Source organism: Petaurus breviceps, unplaced genomic scaffold (genome assembly GCF_028583685.1).
Source record: "Petaurus breviceps papuanus isolate PSGF00001 unplaced genomic scaffold, PetGlider_PUasm1.0 446, whole genome shotgun sequence".
NCBI classification, from domain to species: domain Eukaryota; kingdom Metazoa; phylum Chordata; class Mammalia; order Diprotodontia; family Petauridae; genus Petaurus; species Petaurus breviceps.
The window spans coordinates 1,034,122-1,056,386 of NW_027186338.1; the positions used below are offsets into that span (position 1 = coordinate 1,034,122).

The 22,265-nt window shown below is 40.8% G+C and overlaps 1 pseudogene; it reads right to left on the reverse strand.

Moving 5' to 3' along the window:
* The window catches only part of LOC138171488 (zinc finger protein 345-like), a 21,007-nt pseudogene extending 253 nt beyond the window's left edge, over positions 1 to 20,754 (reverse strand).
* Between the last annotated feature and the right edge of the window lie 1,511 nt (positions 20,755 to 22,265).

A 22,265-nucleotide genomic window follows, 5' to 3' on the forward strand; every position in this document is an offset into this window, starting at 1 on the left:
TGAATGCTCTGATGCTTAGTAAGCTCTGACTTAGTCTTAAAGGCCTTCTGACATTCACTACATTCATAAGGTTTCTCTCCAGTATGAATTCTCTGATGTACTCTAAGATAATTCTTAAACCCATAGACCTTGCCACATTCATTACATTCATAAGGTTTCTCTCCAGTATGAATTCTCTGGTGCACAATCAGCCTTGACTTAATCCTGAAGGCTTTCCCACATTCACTACATTCATAAGGTTTCTCTCCAGTATGAATTTTTTGATGCTGAGTAAGATATGAGTTGTAGGGGAAAGCCTTCCCACACTCTTTACATTCATAAAGCATCTCTCCAGTATGAATTCTCTGGTGCACAGAAAGCTCTGACTTACACCTGAAGGCCTTCTCACATTCACTACATTCATAAGGTTTCTCTCTAGTATGAATTTTTTGATGCTTAGTAAGATATAACTTGTAGGGGAAAGCCTTCCTACATTGCTTACATTCATAATTCATCTCTCCAGTATGAATTCTCTGGTGCACAGTAATCTCTGACTTATACCTGAGGGGCTTTCCACATTCATTACATTCGTAAGGTTTTTCTCCAGTATGAATTTGCTGATGTTCAGTAAGATATTGCATGCTCCTGAAGGCCTTTCCACATTCACTACATTTATAACGGCAAATGTGAATGACCTGATGCATAGTCAGCTCTGCCTTGGCCTTGAAGGCCTTTCCACATTCAGCACATTCATAAGGTTTCTCTCCCATATGACTTCTCTGATGCACTCTAAGTTCTTTCTTTCTCCTTAAGGCCTTGCCCCATTCATTACATTTGTAATGTTTCTCTCCAGTATGAATTTTTTGATGTTGTGTAAGACATGAGTTGTAGGGAAAAGCCTTCCCACATTGCTTACATTCATAAAGCATCTCTCTAGTATGAATTCTCTGATGCACAGTGAGATGTTCCTTACTCCTGAAGGCCTTTCCACATTCACTACATTCAAAAGGTTTCTCTCCAGTATGAATTCTCTTACGTACTGTAGTACGACCCCTAGTCCTGAAGGCCTTTCCACATGCAGCACTTTCATAAGGTTTCTCTCCAGCATGAATTCTCTGACAGACAGAAAGATGCTTCTTGCTCTTGAAGGCCTTCCCATATCCATTACAATCAAGGTGTTTATCTTCAGTAAATTCTTTGCTCTCTGAAAGGAAGAATAAAGAGCTGAGCAAACCTGCCTTTCTGATTCTTTCCCAAAGTTCTTAGTTGTTCAAAGGTTAAAGAGCTATTCTCTTACCTTCTCACTTGAGAAGGCTACTCTCACTAGTCTTTCATTAAGGACAAATTTATCTTATGTGAAAGTATGATAAATTAAAGGTAACATATTTAATTGAATTGACATAGGATGAAATACCCAGGAGGGATGAATGAACCCTTATTCTACATTGACATTTCACTATCATAAGACTATTTAGAAAAAAAACAAGATGACTTTGAGAACTTGCAAATGTATCCTTAACCACTATGGTCAAAATAGAAAGGGAAAAAACTGAACAACAAAAAAATAGAGAATTGAGTTTAGAGTAAGGAAGAGAAATAGATACATGAAGTAAAGGGAATAAAGAAGTATGATGGGGGAAATGTGATAATAGTTGCTATAAATTTCCTCTAAACATCCAACATATCTACTCTGTAAGAAATTCACTGAAATTTGTGATAGTAAGACATAAAGGTGTTTCTAACAAGAGAAATTATTAAGAATTACCTGAAACATTACTCAAATTCTACTAATTAAAGGAGAAAAAATGAAAACAATTTGGAGGTAGCAATAACTGCCTTCAGATTTGTAGATGTATTTGAAATGGTAATTTTTGTAATTATGTTGAAATATTTACTTTTATTAAGCTGCTGCTGTTGCTGCCATTTTTCTGAAAAGTAACATAGCAATTTCAGCTAGAGCCACAAAACTCTTCATATCCTTTGACTCAACTGGCCTGGTACTAAATCTGAACCCTCAATATGTTACTGAAAGCAAACAAAGCACTCTTGGTAAAATATACAAAACAGCTTTTTCTGAAAGAGCAAAATCACGAAAATCTACAGGTCCAGCGATGGGGTTATGGTCAAACAAGTCCTGTCATATGAACATATTAATGTGTCTTTCTAAACATAATTTCAAACCTTAAAGAAAAACAGGATGTCATAGAACATGAGAGACTAAAGGGGAATGAATTTAGAATGAAATATTTTAAAAAGCAGCAGCAAAGCAACATAATCATAAAAACAAAACAGAAGAGAACTCAGAAGAAAAAAGTGCACATTAATATCTTCAGTAATGTGCTTATTTGAAAAGGGAGAATGAATTCATGCAGGTGGGGCAGGAGAAATAGGATAATCTTAAATAAACAGAAGAGAAAAAAACTGTCCAATAACTGAGGCAACAACTTTCCTTAAGTGTTCAGGTACATTTCAGTAAAGATACAATAAAAAAATAAACTTCTTGAGGTAAAAAAAAATTTGAAGTCTCACCCCCTTACAGTAGGCCTGAGATCTTTGATAGGTCAATTTGTTCAACATTTTACAAGAGTTTTGACCTCAAATGACCAAGAGATCACTATTTTGCAGTGACCTATCTGGTTCGTTTTTATGTAGTCACCTGGACAGCTGCTCCTGGGAACATCTGCCTCTGGCATCCAAGATCCTTCCTTTCTTTCCAACTGGTAGATCATGTCTGGTTTGGAAACTGTAAACCCTGTTCATTGGAAATGAAAAAGAACCAGAGAGTCATCTGAGTTCCGTCATAGAACAGATAGATAAAATACTCCTTCCAACTCAGTAAAAGGTGGGAGAATAAGGGGGAACAAATATATCTTATACCATCAACGGCACTATGTTAGCTCAGGTTGTCAGAGATTTTCTTTTTTTCCCAATGAATAGAGGGTTAATGGACTGGTTGGAGGGAGAAGTAGGATTGTTTTTTTTTTCCTTTTTTTTAGGTGCAGGGAAAGGAGAAATTGCATTTTTTTAAAAAGCATCTATAAAACTTAATAAAAGAATTCAAACCCAGTTCAAGACCTCAAGTTGGCATGCTAGGAAGACCTCAAGGATAGTACAAAGGACCACTATGGTAGAACAGACTACTGAATAGGACTTAAAAATTAGTTCAGTTGACACACTCCCTGTTTAAACTATGGGAATATTCTATATGATGAAAACTGAATGGGACTTAAAAATTATTTCAGTTCTAAGCACTCCTTGCTTAGACTGTGGGAATATTTTATATAATGAAAACTATATAGAGAAAGAAAATCTTGGATTTGAAGCAACAGAGAGGGGAGGAAATATTCTCAAGGATAACAAATCTAGAAATAAATTTCCAGGCATACTAAGCAAAGACCTTGGTAATCTGCCTCTTGACTACAAAAGGATCATGAATATTTTCCTTCTGTATGCCAAAGAATAATTTAAATTCTTAAAAGCTGTCACAGTATATATTAAGACTCCAAAGGGGTAGCTGTTCTTACCCAAAGACACCAAGTTCCTATAGTTCTCCAGCATCACATCCCAGTACAAATTTTTCTGAGATGGGTTCAATAGTTTCCACTCCTCCTGGGTGAATTCCATAGTCACATCCTCGAATGTCACTGATTCCTGAAATACCACAAACATTTATGCTTATCCAGTTATAGCTCTGTTATGAAGTCTAAATATAAACTGCTTACAGTAAGGTGAGGAAACAGAGGGCATTGGACAGTAAGTGGTATATAGGGAACTGAAGTGATTGAGTCAAACACTCCCATTCCATTTTGTGATGCAATTCAGAAGGTAGTTCAGTTCTTTTTCTGTTCAGTTACATGTCTAGTCCAACCTCTGTTTTGTAAGAAAAACTTATTCAACTATAGGACTTGAGAGAAAATCTTATGCATTGTTTGAACCTACCCCTGTGTAGCTGGGAAATGAGACCACCCTGTTTAGAGACCCTTAACGTAGGACCTAGGTTATGCTGACAAGAACCCCAGTCAGATCCAAAATGAGTGATGTGTTACAAGTTTTCTCACAGTTGTACATCTCAAGCAACCCATATGTCTTATCTGAAAACTGGTCCCATACTGCACATTTAGTTACTGTTTCCATGTTCCTGGGGATAGTGAGACCTCATTTTCTGACTTCAGGAACTGAACCTGTTGTCTTTCCCCCTCCCAACATGGAAAGTCTTTACTCTTTCCTCCAATAAGGAATCAGATTACATAATATTGTATTATTAGCTTTTAATTAATTGGTTGTCATTTTTAATGTACCAAAACTACATTTCCCCCTATATACAGGGTCCAAACGTAAGCTGGGGAAGGGGCCTGGTTCTAGTTTGTTGTGGAACTGCCAGGCATTGCTCAATAAAATGATATGTCAAAGAGACTGAACTTTTGTTTCCTCAGACATTTCATCTTTCACTTACCACAAGGATTGTTTCATTTATTCATTTGTATCCCAACACACACCAGTATATAGCAGGCACATAAGAATTCCTCTCCCAGAAAGAACTGATAGAAGTATGAATAGAATGATTTTACATACATATACATGCACATATACATTTGACTCTAATGGTAGCCATCTATAGGGTTGGGAGTAGGAGAAAAGGAAATTTAAGTAATTTTGTTATATATTTAAAAGGAATAGCAAGTGATAGATAAAAAATTTGTAGTTTCATGTGCATTCATGTTTTTTTTTAATTATATGATGGGGTGGCTAGGTGGAGCAGTGAACAGAGCACTGGCCCTGGAGTCAGGAGGACCTGAATTCAAATCTGACCTCAGACACTTAACAGTTACTAGCCGTGTGACCTTGGGCAAGTTCCTTTACTCCAATTGCCCTCCAAATAAGCAAAAATATAAAAATAAAATAAATTATATGATGAAGGGCAGAGCCAAGATGGCGGAGTAAAAAGAGGAACTCTGATCTGTTCCCATTTCAACCACCTCTAGTACCTGGAAAATATGACTCTAAACAAATTTTAGAACTACAGAACTCATAAAGTGACAGAAAGAAATAAATCTCCCACTGAAGGCAGCCTGGCAGGCTGACAGAGACTACCACACAGGGCTGGGAGCTGAGCACAGTCTTGTATGAGCTGTGCGGTTCTGGCCCCAGGGTGGCCATGACTAGTGGCACAGACTAGCCAGAGCAGATTTCAGGACAGTGAATCACCAGCAGCTGTGGCGGTTTCCAGACTTCCCAACCCATAAACACCAAAGACAAAGTAAAAGGTCAGTGGGGAACTCTGTTGGAACTGGCAATGTAATAGCGTGGTCCAAGCCCTGCTCTGGTGGCAAGAGGTGGCAGAGGCACGACGGCTGAAGCTTGGCTGCCTCCAGAGCTCCTGGCCTGCAGATTGTAGGGGAACCAAGTAATCTTTCAGAAGGTAATTGCTCTTGCTTTGACCTGCTTGTATCTGCATCACTCAGTCTTCGGTGGTGGTCCTGGGGTATGTGGGAGTGGGGCAGAGCTTGTGGTGTCTGTAGAGAGGGCGCCTTCCTCAGACCTCTGACAACAGCTATAATTTGTGACACAGCTCTCTCCATGTCACTCTGAAGCAGACTTCTACCATGGCAAAGAGCTCGAAAATCAAGTAATTGGTTGGCAAGATGAGCAAGCAGAGGAAGAGAAAGCAGACCATAGAATCCTTTTTTGGGGGACAAAATGGATCAAAACATGGAACCAGAAGTCAATGATGTCAAAATTCCTGCATCAAAAGCTTCCGAGAAAAATATGAACTAGTTACAGGTCATGGAGGAGGTCAAGAAAGATTCTGAAAATCAAGTAAGAAAAGTGAAGGAAAAACAGGGAAGAGAAATGAGAATGATACAAGAAAATCATGAAAAGCAAGTCAACAGCCTCCTAAAGTGGACCCCAAAAAATACTGAAGAAAATTACACCTTAAAAAATAGACTAACTCAAATGGCAAAAGAGGCCTAAAAAGCCCATGAGGAGAAGAATGCCTTAAATTATATGATGTTTTGGAAATGCTTATTTCATAAATAAAAAATTAAACAAATAAGCATTTTTAGAAAAGCATCCTTCAGGAGCGGCTAGGTGGCACAGTGATTAGAGTACTGGCCCTGGAGTCAGGAGAACCTGAGTTCAAATCCGGACTCAGACACTTGACACAAACTAGCCATGTGACCTTGGGCAAGTCACTTAACCCCAGCTGCCCTCTGAAAAGCAACAACAATAAAAACCCAGTGACCTAGAAAGGCATTCTTCTCTGATTAGTATATGAGGGCTGTAGCAGCAAGCACCCTAGCATACTGAGGGTGGCTGCCAACACACGTTCTTAGATCTGCTTTTCTAAAGGAAAGCAACTCAAAATGGGTCAACAATTGTGCTTTAATCAAACATATGTCATTTACCTAGTTCAGGGGAAAAAGGTCAGCACCCCAAACTTCAGAGATTACAAACAAGTTACAAGCAGAAGTTACAAGCAGACAGAGAAACAGATCAGCAGACAGGCTTCCAGCTGTCTGACCATTACATCCATGCCTAGTCAGGTACCAGAGAGGAAAGCATCAACATCTGGGTTTTCAAAGCCGGGGGGCTCAACAGATGCCCAGAAAATCGTCTGGTCAAATCCCACAACTCTTCTTAAAGTGAGCCCCAAAGCAAAACCTCACATCAGGGTACATATAGCCTTCTCCTGGATCAGAGAATGCCACAACCCTCTTGACTCATTGCCCAATCACAGAACAACAAGGTGTGGACATTTCTGAATAACAAGCCTCCCACCACAGGCTCCTTGTGACCACATTCAGCCTAATAGGGGACAGAATATATTTTCAAATCAGGGAAGCTTCTCAGAGTCACCTAAGCCAACCAAAGGGCCGAGGGGCAGGGAAGATCTTAAATTCCCATTCCCATAACAAGGGCAGGAACCATTTTTGCCACCCTTTGCATCCCTTGCACTCAGAACAGTACCTGGCATTTTATAAGTGCTTAATAAATGCTCTTTGCAATAAATGGTTCCAATGACATCAATTTTAAATGTGGTATTGTTCATTTTAACAATAGGTCCACATTCCTACTTCTGACCTCTGAGCTGAAGCAGCAATATAGCTAATTCCTTTTCTATTTGTTGAAATAAAAAATGAAAATGAAATAGCTGGAAAAAGGCATCCTGTGTCCTAAGATTTCTCTCCCAATCTAAACAAGCCCAGTCCCTTTGAGCAGTCAGCCTTGATTTCCTCACAGCTAATGCATAGAGCTATCTTCCTCTTTTCATCCAATTGCTGCATTTCTTAAAATGTGCTGCTCTGGAAAGAACACGAATGTGTTCAATCCTCTTGTAACCATAAAAGCAAAGGCAGGCATAGTGTACTACAATTTCCGATCTATAACAGCATATGAACATGTTTTTACTGTTGAGGCGGGTGTTAAAGGACCATTACTTTGCAATTCATATATTTAGAGCTTGAAGAAACTTGAGAGTCCAATTTTTTCATTTTACAAATTAGAGAAGTGAGACCCAGAGAAGGAATGTGACTTGCTTAAGGTCAAACGGAGAGTAAATGGTAGATGTGGACTCTGAGCCCAGGACCTGCTGGATTAAAATCCTGGGCAATTCTCACTGTACCACATTGCTATTCTCTTTTTGTATAACCAGACCAAAGCCACAACTGAATTTTTACACAAAAACATTCATAAGAGCACTCTTTGGGGCAGCAGAGAACTGGAAACAAACAAGTCTCACCAATGAGAAAAAACAGCCAGAAAAAAGAGCATAAGTATTCATCATTTATGTAGTTAAAAATGACAAATATAAAAAATTCTGAGCATTGGGAGATGTGCACAGACACAGTGTAAAACGAACAGAGCCAACAGAATACAGAAAAACAAAAACAAAAACATAAATTTAAAAAAAAACAATCCTGACCGATGAGTAATTGCAAAAAAACCCCCCAAAAAAAAGTCCATGTGAACATCTGGGGTCGATTCTCTAAATCTGTGTATCTTGCATTTCTTTTGAGCTGCTTCAATTCTGCTTTGCTCACTGAGCACAAAACCTTTTCTGATGAGGGCACGCCATGCTGGGTGGGGTCAGTATTGCCCAGGTCACACAATCAATTTGAAAATTAAGAGAGGATCCTTGAGAGTGTCCTTATATTGATTCTTCTGAGAATCAGGTGAGTGCTTGCCCTGCGTGAGTTCTCCAGAAAATTTTGTATTCAAACATAGCCAGCCCATTGTAGTTGTACTCTCTTCAGAAGAATGTGAATGCTTGGCAGTTCAGTTTGAGAAAGGACCTCAGTGTCTGGGAACTTATCCTGTCACAGCTGATCTTCAGAAACTTGCAAAGACAATTCAAATGGAAGCAATTGTTTCCTGGTGTGATGTTGGTATACTGCCCAGGTTTCACAGGCAAAAACCAAGAAGGTAAACGCCACAAGAACTGTAGACCTTCAGTTTAGAAACCAGTCTAATACCTGCTGTCTCTCCAATACTTTCCCTCACAGCCTCCAAATACTGAGCTAGCTCTGGCAATGTGTACATCCCCAGAAAGTACACTGCCAAGGTAAGTGAACTTGTCCACAGCATTCAAAATTTCTCCATGTACTATAACTGATGGTTCAATACATGGATGGTATGGTGCTAGCTGATGGAACACGTGTTTCTTTTTTTTTTCTTGCTGTTAGGCCAAAATTAACACAAGCAGCAAAGACTCAATCCATACTTTGTTGTATCTCATCTTCAGAGGCTGCACTGAGAGGACAATAATCTGCAAACAGGAAATCACATAGCAACACTCCCTCCAATTTGGTCTTGGCTTTCAGCCCTTTCAAGGTGAAGAACAATTAGTGTAGTAGATGAACTTGATGATGTAATATTATTATATTGTTATGTATTATATATTATTATATGCCATGGCATATAATAGGAGCTTAATAAATGTTTGCTGACAATTGACTTACTGAATTTCATGTCCAAGTAACTGATATATATTTTTTTCTTTTATTATTTAAGGCACTTATGCTACCAGGGCTGTCAATTAGAAGAGCCACTGCAGGAAGCACACAGAAAACCATCAACAGTGTGTATTCTTTGACCTAGCCAAAGCTATACTAGGCCTATACTCTCAAAGACATAAAAAACACAAAGTAGAGAAGGACTCATGAGGACAAAATTATTTCTTAAGAGTCCTTTCTGTTATACCAAAGTCTTAGGAACAAAGGGACACCCAACAAGTGGGGATCACCTGATCATTCCACGAAACCAAATATTGCTGTGTCATAAGAAATTATGAAGGGGACAGTTTCAGAGAAACTAGGAAGACATCTATGAAGCAGTGAAGGGGGGAAACAGCATAACCAAGAAAACAATTCACAAATGACAGTACCATGCAATGACCACCATGATTCCAGAAAAGTGAGAGTGAAACATGCTCCCCATTATCTGACAGAAAATTGGTGACTATTTTACGTGACTATGCTTACTGGCTATACGCACTATTTCTTTCTTTCTTTACTGGAGGTGTGAGGAGAAGATAGGATTTAAGAGGGAGATAGAGATAGCATTGTCAGAATGAAAGAAAAAACGCACAGAAGAAAACAGAAGGAAGTTCAAAAAGAAAAGAGGACAGCTTTGAAAGTCACCCGTTGAATTTATTAGAAGAAAACAACAGGAAAACATCAAAAACCAAGTCTCAAAGAAACATGCAGTTTAGAGAGAATTCTAATAAGAATTACTTTAAAAAGTTAAAGAAAAAAAATTTTTTTTAAAGCAACCAGGGTTAAGTAACTTGCTCAAGGTTACACAGCCAGGTGTTTCTGGGTAGGTGCTAAGTGTCTGAGCCCGGATTCGATCCCCAGCTCATCCTGACATTGGGGCCAGTGGTCTTACTCACTGTGCTACCTAGCCATCACTAAAGAAAATATTTTTAAAAGAACCAAAAAAATTACTTTCAGTCAAATAAGAGTACTTGCAGAACTGGGGAAAGAAATGAGAACAATACAAGAAAATTACGAAAAGACAATTACCAAGACCAAGCTTGGTAAAAGAAGCATACACAAAAAATTCATTAAAAATCAGAATTAGCCAATGGAAAAAGAGGCACAAAACCTAACTGAAAAAAATAACTGATTCAAAATTAAGATTGATCAAGTGGAAGCAAACAACTCCATCAGACATCAAAAAGTAATCAAAGTCAAAAGACTGAAAAAAGTATGGGAGAAAAGGCGAACTATCTCACCAGGAATATGATCTGGGAAGTAGATCGAGGAGACATAATTTAAGAATGAATGCAATACCTAAAAAGCCATAATCAAAAATAGAGCCTAGATATTATGTTTAAAGGAATCACAAAGAAAAACTGACCAGATATCCTGGAATAAGAGGACAAAGTGGAAACAGAATCTAATAATCACCTCTTGAAAGAGATCCCATAATAAAACTCCCAGGAATCCTACAGCCAAATGTGACAAGGTCACACGGCTAGTAAGTGTTAAGTGTCTGAGGCTGTATTCGAACACAGATCCTCCTCACTCCAGGACCAGTGCTCTATTCACTATGCCACCTAGGCAGCACAAATTTTATCATTTTTAGAGTAGTTAGAAGGAGTGTGCATAAGCAGGGGATGGGGCTATGAGTGGATAATGTTGGGATGATCTAAAAATAATGGAGCATTAAGAGGGCTGTATTAGGAGATGGAAAAAGGAAGTGGAAAAATGGGGGAAATTTACTTACATGGAAATGCAGAGAAAGGAAGAACACTTTTTTTTTATTTTCAAATGCTTTATTAACTTCTTATCTATATCATTCATTTCTGCCAGATTTTGAGTTACAAATTTTCTCCCCATTTTTCCCCTACCTACCACCCCAAAATAGCAGTCCCACAGGATATCCCCTCCTCCACTCTGCTCTCTCCCATATCTTCTCCCATATCCTCTTCGACTTTTCCAGTAGGGCATGGTAGTTCTCTATGTCCCAGTGCCTGTATATCTTATTTCCCAATTAAATGTAAAGTAGTATTAATAGTATATATATATACATATATATATATATATATATTTTTTTTTTTTTAACATTAAATTTTAAAACTTTGAATTCCTTCCTCCCTTGTTACCCACCCTTACTGGAAAGATAAGCAGTTCAGTACAGGTTGCACATGTATAGCTAATACAAAACATTAACATAGTAGATATATTGTAAAAGACTGAGTATATTTCCCTCCCTCCTATCCCACTTCCCACTTGTTCTATTCTCTACTTTGATCCCGTCCCTTTTCAAAAGTGGGTACTTCCAACTTCCCTCCCCCCCAAGTTGCCCTTCCTTCCATCATCCCCCTTCTCATTCCCTTTCTCCCTACTCTCCTGTAGGGTGAGATACCCTATTTAGTGTGTATTTCATTCCCTTCCCGAGCCAAATTCAATGAGAATAAGTTGACCCATTCCCTTTTGTCTTCCTGTTCTTCCCCTCCATTGTAACCATTTTCCCTTGCCTCTTCTGTATGAGATAGCTTACTACATTCTGTCTCTCCCCATCTCCTCTCATTATATTCCTCTCTCATCTCTTAATTTCACCTAAGTATCTTCCTTCCTATTAAATTGGTCATGTGCCCTCTATCTATGTATACTTGTAAACATATATACACACAGTCACATATATATTCATTCGCCCATATACCATCCAATATTGACATATATATTTCTATTCCTTTCAACTATTTTCATACCAAGAAAAGTTTCATCAGTTACAATTATCATTTTTCCATGTAGGAATGTTAATATTTCAACTTTGATAAGTTCCTTATGATTTCTTTTCACTGTTTACCTTCTCATGCTTCTCTTGTTTCTTGTATCTGAATGTCAAATTTTCTATTCAACACTGGTTTTTTTTCGGTTCCGACCTCAGACACTTAACACACACACACAAAAACCTAGCCATGCGACCTTGGGCAAGTTACTTAACCCCAACTGCCTGTCCAAAAAGCAAAAAAAAAAAAAAAGGAAAAAGGAAAAATGGATGATAAAGAGCTCTTTTGTATGTGTATATAAACTTCCACTTAAGAATAATCAGGCCATGAATACCAAGGAAGAACACTTTTAGTGGGGGTGGAAAATGGGGGAAGTGAGTAATGCTTGAACCTCAGTCTGATGTAGTTTAAAGAGGAAAGAATATATACAAACTCAGTGGGATAAAGAAACCTATCTTACCCAATAGGGAAGCAGGAGGGGGAAGGTGATATGATTAACATAGGAAAAGTAAGGGAAAGAACCTAAAAAGGCCCCAAACTTTGGAGGAGGATCAGGGTTAAAAAAGAAAATAGAGAAGAAAAAACAGAAGAAAATAAGGTGGAGAAGAAAACATAGTCATGATTGTAACTGAACGTTAACAGAATGAATTCACATATAAAATGGAAGAAAGCACAATGAATTTGAAACTAGAGCCTAACTATTTTGTTCACAAAAGACACACCTGAAAAAAGAAAAATACACAAAGAATTAAAACAAGGGGCTGGAAGGATGAAAGCTTTCATCAGCTATATTGGTGAAGAGTTGGGACTTGCACAACCTGGCATGGACCATCCTAACATTTGTGAAGGAACTGACCTCTATGCCATGTATAAGATTGGACCTGTATTATCAGTTAACCATGGTGTGGGAGTTCCTTCCACTGGAATCATGTTACATAAACTCATCAAGTTACTGTATCAAGCCCAGTGTTCCAATGTTGTTGCCATTTGCATTGGCACATGTGGGAAAATAGGTCTAGAGCCTGGTTCAGTGGTGCAAACTAGAAAAGCTACGGATTCTTGCTTCAAACCTGAATTTGAACAAACTGGTTGGGGGAAACACATAGGGGGAAACGCATAGTGAGAAACATGAAGCTCAGTGATGGCCTAAAAAAAAAGACCTGCTGTCATAGATGTTATTCTAAAATGTCTCTGAAGACCAGATTAGCAGCTCCCATGAGGTGCTTGTTGAGCATCAAGAGACTACAGAAGTTAGCAGGATACTCCATCAAGAAACATCTGGGAGGCATTAGCGCCAATGCAATATTTATAGTGCCCATGATCACAATAAAGACCACGACTATAACTAACACATGGAGGTCTATTGCAAAATACATCAAACTCTCCAGATAGAGGACAAAGTTGAAGGATTTACTTAAACACCAATAAACCGAACTCCAAAACCAATAAGCTGAATAAACCAGCTCCAGTCGTAACTACATGACCTTGACCATCCACTATAGCCTGGGCGGCCCCATCTGCCCAAATACCATCTGCAGCGTGTACTCCTCCTCCCTGGGCGGTGTATATGCCACGCGCTCACTGGCAGTGTGCTGGAGGAGCAGCACCCTGATTCTCGGGGTGAGGCTGCTCCAGGACTCAGAGGACTTCTCCCTGGCCACCATTAACACCGAGTTCAGGAACACCCACAGCAACAAGAAGGTAGAGCTGCAGGAACTGAATAACCGTTCGCTAACCACATCTACAAGGTGGGTTTTTGGGAGCAAAGGAACAACATCTTGCTGGCTAAGCTAGAGCAGCCCAAATGGCAAGGCAAGTCCTGCCTGGGAGCCTTGTACAAGGAGGAGACGCAGGAGCTGCGCCGGCAGGGGGACCAGCTCACCAGTGACAAAGCCCAGGTGGAGGTCGAGAGGAACAAGCTGGCCGAGGACGTCGTGTGGCTCCTTGAGAAGCTGCAAAAGTACCATAGACAATGAAGTCCTAAAAATACTCAAGATATATGGACTAAGGGCAGCTAGGTGGTGCAGTGAGTAAAGCACCAGCCCCGGAGTCAGGAGGACCTGAGTTCAGTTCCGGCCTCAGACACTTAACACCAACACAAAAAAACTAGCTGTGTAACCTTGGGCAAGTTACTTAACCCCAACTGCCCTACAAAAGGCAAAAAAAAAAAAAAGATATATGCACCAAATGGCATAGCATCCAAAATTTTAAAGCAAAAGTTAAATGATTCCAAAAGACTCATGATGGAAAATGCTGTTCACATCCAGAGAAAGAACTATGGAGTCTGAATGCAGATCAAAGCATACTATTTTCTCTCTCAAGGTTATTCCATTTGGTTATACTTCTTCCTTACAATATAACTAAAGTGGAAATATGTTTAATATGACTGTATGTGTTTAGCATATATCAGACTGAACACCATCTTGGAGAGAGGGGAAGCGGAAAGAGGGGGTGAAAATTTAAAAGTCAAAATCTTATAAAAGTGAATGTTGAAAATGAAAACTAAATAAATAAATAAAACTTTTAAAAAGTTAAATGAGGTACAGGAAGAATTAGACACCAAAACTATTAACAGTGGCAGACCTCAATTTTCGCTTCTCAGAACTAGCAAACTAATGATAAAATAAGTATGAAAGAAGTTAAGGAGATGAGTAGACTTTTAGAAAAATTAGCTATGACAGACAGCTAGAGAAACTAAATGGGAACAGAAAGGAATATACCTTTTTCTCCACTGTATATGGCACCTTCAAAAAAATTCATGTTAGGGCATTAAAACCTCATAAATACTGTGAGGCAAAAATAATAAATACACACTTTACCAACCATAAAACACTGAAAATCACGTTCAATATAGGGCCTTTGAAGCATAGATTAAAAATTAATTCAAAATTGACAGGAACCAAAATATCTGATCCAGGAATCAGACTGGTCCTAGATAAGTTAGCTCTGTGGTTTCCAGTGGCCAGTCCGTACTTTCTACTCCTGGTTTTCCCATGAGAAGCGGCTGCAAATCAGAGCTTGCCTGATATCTGAGATCCATAAAATGTTAATGTAAAATGTTTTTTTATGTATAGGTCCTTTTCCCTCTTGTTTTGGATCTCATTTGGGATACAGACCTAGTGGTATTCCTAGGTCAATGAGTATGCAATGGTTTTATAGCTCTTTGGACACAGTTCCAAATTGCTCTGCAGAATGGCTGAATCAGTTCAAACCTCCACCAACAGTGCACTATCACGCCACTTTTGCCACATCCCCTCCAACATGTGTACTTCTCCTTTTCTATCCTATTAGCCAATCTACTTGGTACAAGGCAGCAACTTAGAATTATTTCATCTTGCATTTCTCCAATCAACAGTGAGTTAGAATGGCTTTTCATATGGCTATAGATAGCTTTGATTACTTTATTTAGAAACTGTTCATATCTTGTAATCATTTATCATTTGGAGAATGGCTCTTACGTTTAAAAATTATGCTTAAAATACCTGCTGCTCCAGTTTCAGTGGCTCCCAAGGACTACTGGGAGTCTTGCTGGGGCAGGGGCTATGCTGACACAGTCTGTGCTGGACTGAGCTGCACTCTCACCAAGATGCAACAGACCTTTCCTGTTGACCTTCTAAGTTGTCTTTGCCATCTGTGGGCTGAGAGGTCTGGAAACTACCACTGCTGCCACTGATTCACTTGCCCCACAGCCTGATCCCAGTCTGCTGGGCCCTGACATCACTGGTGTAGCCTGCACTAGACTGTACTCCTCTCTCACCTCAAACCTTTCCTGACGACCTTGTAAGTTGTCTTAGGCTTGAAAATTGTTTCACTCTGTCTTTTTGTACATTCTGCTGCTCTAGAGTTTGTTTAGAATCGTTATTTAAAGGTAATTGCAGGGGTCTGGGAGAGGGCTTAAGCAAGTTCTTGCCTTCTTTTACTTCACTGTCTTCCCTCTGGCTCTTTCATTACATTAAAAAGGTTTTGTACAAATAAAACAAATGTTACCAAGATCAGAAAAAAAGCAAAAAATCAGTGAAAATATTTTATAGACAGTTTCTTAGATAAATGTCTTATATTTAAAATATATAAAGAACTCTTGTGAAACATAAGAATACAAATCATTGCTCAAATGATGTTTGGTCAATGGATACAAATAGGGAGTTTTCTAACAAAAATATCAAAACAACTTATAGTCCTGTAAAAATTATTCTAACTCATAACTCATTAGAAAAATGAAAATTAAAACAACCTAGATATACCATTTTACACATATCAGACTGGCTAAAATGATAGAGGGGAAAACCAACAAATGTTGGAGGGGATGTGGAAAAATTGGGACCCTAATTCATCATTAGTGGAACTGTCAAGTGATCCAACCATTGTGGAGAACAACTTGGAATTATGCCCAAAGAGTTATTAAACTACCTCTACCCTTTGGTATAACAACACCATTACGAGGTCTATTTCCAAAGAAGTTCAAAGGAAAAAGAACCTACATATTCTAAAATTGTTATTGCAGCTGTCTTTCTGATGGCAAAGAACTGGAAACTGTAGGGATGCCTATAATTCAGGGAATGCCTGAACAAGTTGTATTTGATTGTGATGGAATACTACTGATATATAAGAAATGATTTGCTCCATAATCTAAGAAAACCATGGAAAGACTAACACAAAATAATAAAGAATGAAAGGAAGGGATCACTGTATATAGTAACAGCAGTATTGTCTTAAGAAGGAATATGAATGAGTAAATACTTTTGACTACTACAAACACCCAAATTTACTATGAAGGACAAATGAAGAAAGATGCTATCTATATCTAGAGAAAGAAATGATCAATAAAATTATGCATGGAATAATTATACATCTGTATAAATACATAGGCATAGAAACATAGATATCTAGATACACAGATATATATGTGTATATACATATGTACATAATTATTTCTGCCTAACAGTACCTATGGAGGGGGGAGGGAGAGAGAAGAAAATAGAAGAAAAAAAGATTTACACTTCCATTTTTCTTACTTTTGAAAATGTTTTCCTTGGGGGCGGAGCCAAGATGGCGGAGTAGAAGCAAGACCTTCCTGCGGTTCTGGCTTCCACCCTCCCCAATCCATGTAAAAAGGGGACTCTAAACAAACTTTGGACCTGCAGAACCCACATAATAACACAGAGAAGCTAACCTCCCGCTGAGGACAGCCCGGCAGGCCGGCAGGAATCGGCTAGCACAGCGCTCTGGGAGCCGAACCCAGCACCACGCTGAGGCTTTAGCCCCAGGGCGGGCCTGACCAGCCGCCTGCCAGAGGGACTCCAGATCAGCAGCAGCTGTGGCCGTTTCCAGATTTATCAATATATAGATGCGAAGGACAAGGTGAGAGGCCAGTGCAGTCTGGACTTTGGGACCAGTAAGTGGGAGTGCATGGCTTTTACCCCCGGGGCGAGAAACCGCTGAGACGCCAGCACAGCCTGCCAACACCACGTGGCAGCTTCAGCTCCTGGCCTGCAGAGTGTAGGGGGACCAAGCACAAGTCTGAGGGGTAATCGCTCTTGCTTTAACCTGCTTGGATCTGGATTGCAGTCTAGGGTGGAGGTCCTGGGGTGTGTGTCCAGCTTGCCAGAGCGTGTGGAGACCTCAGAGAGGCCACCCATCTAATACCTCCGGCAGCTGAGAAAACCCCAGCGTTTGGGACGAAAACTCCCCTGTCTGGTGGCAGAGTCCTACTGTGGCAAAAAGCCCAAAAGTCAAATAATTGAGTGGCAAAATGAGCAGGCAGAAGAAACAAAGCAGACAGAAGATTCCAACATTACACTTCTATTTTGGGGATAAGAAGGAGCAAAGCATGGAACAGGAGGAAAACAGTGAAGTCAGTACTCCTGCACCAAAAGCTTCAAAGGAAAATACAAGCTGGTTACAGGCCATAGAGGACCTTAAGAAGCAGATAAGAGAAGTGGAGGAAAAATTGGGAAGAGAAATGAGAACAATGCAAGAAAATTATGAAATGAGAGTCAACAGCCCGACTGAAGAAAATAATACCTTAAAAAACAGACTGACTCAAATGGCAAAGGAGGCTCAAAAAGGCAATGAGGAGAAGAATGCCTTAAAAAGTCGAATTTGCCAGATGGAAAAAATAATCTCAAAAGCTCACTGAGGAGAATCATTGCTTCAGAATTTGATTGGAGCAAATGGAAGCTAATGACTTTATGAGAAATCAAGATGCTGTTAAACAGATCCAAACAAATGAAAGAATAGAAGGCAATGTGAACTATCTCATGGGAAAAACCACTGACCTGGAAAATAGATCCAGGAGAGATAATTTAAAAATTATTGGACTACCTGAAAGCCATGACCAAAGTAAGAACCTAGAAAGCATCCTCCAGGAAGTTCTCAAAGAAAACTGCCCTGATGTTTTAGAATGAGAGGGCAAAATAGAGGTTGAAAGAATCCACCGATCACCTCCTGAAAAATATCCCAAAAAGAAAACTCCTAGGAATATTATAGCCAGGTTCCAGAATTCCCAGATTAAGGAGAGAATATTACAAGCAGCCAGGAAGAAACAATTTGAATATTGTGGAAACACAATCAGGATAACCCAGGATCTGGCACCTTCTACACTGAGGGATCGAAGGGCCTGGAATGTGATATTCCGGAGGGCACAGGAGCTGGGATTAAAACCAAGAGTCACCTACCCAGCCAAACTGAGTATCATGTTTCAGGGGAAAATATGGTCATTCAGTGGAATAGAGGACTTTCAAGCATTCTTGCTGAAAAAACCAGAGTTGAATAGAAAATTTGACATTTAGATACAAGAAGCAAGAGAAGCATGAGAAGGTAAACAGGGAAAAGAAATCATAAGGAACCTATCAAAGTTGAACTATTTTTTTTTTTAAGCACTCGAGGTTGGGTGGCCAGTTGTTGTTTCTGGGTGTGGTGCTGAGTGTCTGGGCCTGGATTTGATCTGGGTCGTCCCAGCACTGGAGCCGGTGCTCTTGCTTGCTGAGCCACCTGGCCAAAGTTGAACTATTAACATTCCTACATGGAAAAACAATAATTGTAACTTATGAAACTTTTCTCAGTAGTTGAAGGGATTAGAAATATATGTGTGTATACATATATATGTCTTTATATGAGGGTGTGCGGGCACATGAATACATATGTGAATGTGTGTATATACTTTTACAGATATATATAGATAGGGGGCACGGGACCAATTTAACAGGAAGGGATGATACTTAAAAGGTGAAATTAAGAGGTGAGAGGAATATAATGAGAGGAGATGGGGAGAGATAGAGTGGGGCAAACTATCTCATACAGAAGAGGCAAGGGGAAATGGTTACAATGGAGGGGAAGAATAGGAAAGCAAAAGGGAATGGGTCAACTTTATTCCTATTGAATCTGGCCTGAGGAGGGAGGGAAATACACACTAAATAGGGGATCTCACCCTCCAGGAGAATAGGGGGGAAGAGGATGTGAGGGGGGATGATGGAAGGGAGGGTAGGCTGGGGGGGAGGGAAGTTGGAAGCACCCACTTTTGAAAAGGGACAGGATCAAAGTAGAGAATAGAACAAGTGGGAGGTGGGATAGGAGGGAGGGAAATATAGTCAGTCTTTTACAATACATCTACTACTTTATTGTTTTGCATTAGCTGCACATGTACAACCTATACTCAACTGCTTGTCTCCCCAGTGGGGATGGGTGGCAGGGGGGGAAGGGAATGAATCTGAATTGAAAGTTTTAAAATCAAATATTCAAATATATATATATATGTGTGTGTGTATAAAAAAAAGAGTTATACTATGCACCTTCTAAGAAGGTATCTCAAGAGATTACAATGTTATTTTTATTGTATATATGTATGTAGACAGATACATATGTACGTGTAATAAATGCTAGTTGGCTGATTAAAAAAAATATAATAAAAAAAAGAAGCAAAAAAAAGAAAATGTTTTCCTTTACTTCACAAGGCGAATGCGCGTCCTATTGTTTGCCTTTTCAATGAATGGAGGAAGGAATGGAGGGAAGGAAAGAATTTGGAATTCAAAATAAAAGAAAAAAGCAAAGTTAAAGTATTATTTGGTGGAGGGGGGGGATAAATTGCAGTGCTTTGGCTCTAAACATATGACTCACTGATGCCCACCCCTTCTAGGTCTGTGGAACAGGACAAAGAAAGGTAGGGTATTCCAGGAAAAGTAGCGCAGGGCACTCACCTCGAAGGGCCGGGCTGGCAGCACAGGAGCCATTCCCTCTTCCTCAAGGGCAGAAGCCAGAGAAGGCAGAGCTGGGGAGGAAAGGAGGGCCATGAGAAGGAGGGGCCACCCTGGGGTCTGCCGGGCTCAGAGAAGGGGAAGCCTGGCTTCTGCCCTGGAGCGGAGTGGGAGGGACGGGGACGAGGGGGGGGGGGGGGGGGCAGAAGGAAACTATCATTTCTTTCCTGGGGAGGCCCAATCTCTCCTTAGAACAGAGGGAGTGGGGGTGAGGGTGGGTAAAGGACTCCCAGCAGCATCAGGGAAGGCTTCCAGGAGGAGGGAGTGTCCCGGAGGATGCCGGGAAGAGGACAAGAGACCATAAGTTAGGCCGGACCACACCGGGAGTACCTTCCTGCCTCCAATGGCACAGGGACAAGACTAAGGCCTGGAGGGGCAGGATCCGGATCACGGGATGTGGCCTGCGCTGAAAGACGATTACAATCCGCCCCTACATCCCGCTGTGCCTGCTCCTTCCTCAGCCCCTCCCACCCCCGGAAAGGCCCCAGACCCTAGAAGTCCTCAGGTGCTTCCTTCCTCATTGGTGGACGCTCCTCTGCTTCTCCGTTAGCTCTGCAACCAGCTCCTGGGCCACGACGCCACCGCACCCCCACAGTCAGCGTCAGCCTGCGCCTAGATCCGTTCTCGGCTCCTGCTCACCCCATCATATGAACACTGGATTGAGGAGGGGAAGCTGCCACCATGAAGCGTGGAAGAAGCAGGGAGGAAAGTGTCGTAAGCGGATCCTAGTCCCATGCTCCCTCCTCTTTCCGCATAGAAAATGTTCCCAAGGCGCGCAAGACCTTCTGGGAATCGTAGTCCAGAGGCTGGAGCGCCTTCTGCGCATACCTTTGGCTTGGCCCCTCCCCTGGAGTGGGCTGCAGTCCCGCCAGCCTGCCTACCTAGAAGCCTGGACCCCTCCCCTTCTTGCCTTGTCTCATTCGAGGTCTGCACATCCCCAGAGCCCACGGGGAGTCGCCAGGCGTTGGGTCCCACACCTAGGGAGGCCCTGGGTTTCCTCCCAGCCTAGTTCATCTCCCCTCCCCCCCCCCCCCCCCGCTCTCTCTCCCATTCTAGCAGTCAGTCCCAACAGGGCACAGCCATAAAGAAACGTTGCCCTTACGCCGCCATCTTCCCGATGGAAGAGAAGTTGTCAAGAAGGGAAGCGCCAACTGACAGGAAAGAAACCAGGCCCTGGGAGCTGGAGGCCTGGAGCTCCATCTCATTCCTGGAGACTCATTCCAGGCTGGTGGAGCAGGGCAGCGGGGGACCCGAGGCAGCAGGAGAGGACGAGGGGCGCTAGCCACCTGCTGGGACCTTGGGAACGGGCGGCCGTGGCCTGGGCCGTCTTGTTGGGAAGCGATGTTGGGGAAAAGCCCAGGACACGACAAGGGTCAGGCCTGTGTGAGCCCCTTGGGATGGATAGGGGGAGAAGGCGGAGCCAGGCCGTGCCCACGTTGTGTCTGCTTCCTCTGTCTAGGAGACAGACTCAAGGGAAAACAGGAGAGAGTGAGAGCTTACACTGCCTTCGCAGAATGCTAAGCGTTTGGTAGGTGGACTAAATAAAACTCAGAGCCAGCATTTACCTGGAGCTTCCCGTGTTCCAGGCCGTGTTAAGTGCTTTACAATGACTATCTCTTCTGGTCCTGCAACCGACCCTGGGAAACAGGTGCTGTTATAGACCCCCTAATAAAGATGTGGAAACCAGGGTGAAGTGACTTGCCCAGGGTCATACAGCTAAGCAAGTGCCTGAGCTTGGATTTGAACTCAAAGCGAGCAGGAGTAACAGCAACAATGTGATGATTTTGATTCATAACAGGACTTCGTGCTGGGTTTGGTGTGATATAGAAATGCTCGTGCTTTATGTGCATATTGCTAAAATTAATAATTCTATCAATTAACTCTCAGCTGTCTCTCCAGGGTCTTTAAGTACACCATGCCATCATCTGCAAAAAGTCATCATTTTTTTCTTCTTAACCTTTGCTTTTTCATTCTATCTCTTTTTCTTCTCTAATTTCTATTGACATTAGATGTCAGGTATATATAGCAATAATGAATTTTGACCTTTTTTTTTTTTTAGAGAGGAACTTAATTTATATCCATCAAATGAAATGCTAATTCCTGTCTAAATGTGAGTGTGTGGGTGTATGTTTAATAATATACCTTTTGAATAGGTGTATATCCAAAAGGAATACTATTAATTATATCAAAGAAAGGCACATCTATTCATGTTTTCTAGAGTTTTTAATATAAATTGTTCATGTTCATTAAAATTCTTCTATTGCTAATTTATTTTCATTTATTGTTATTAATATGTT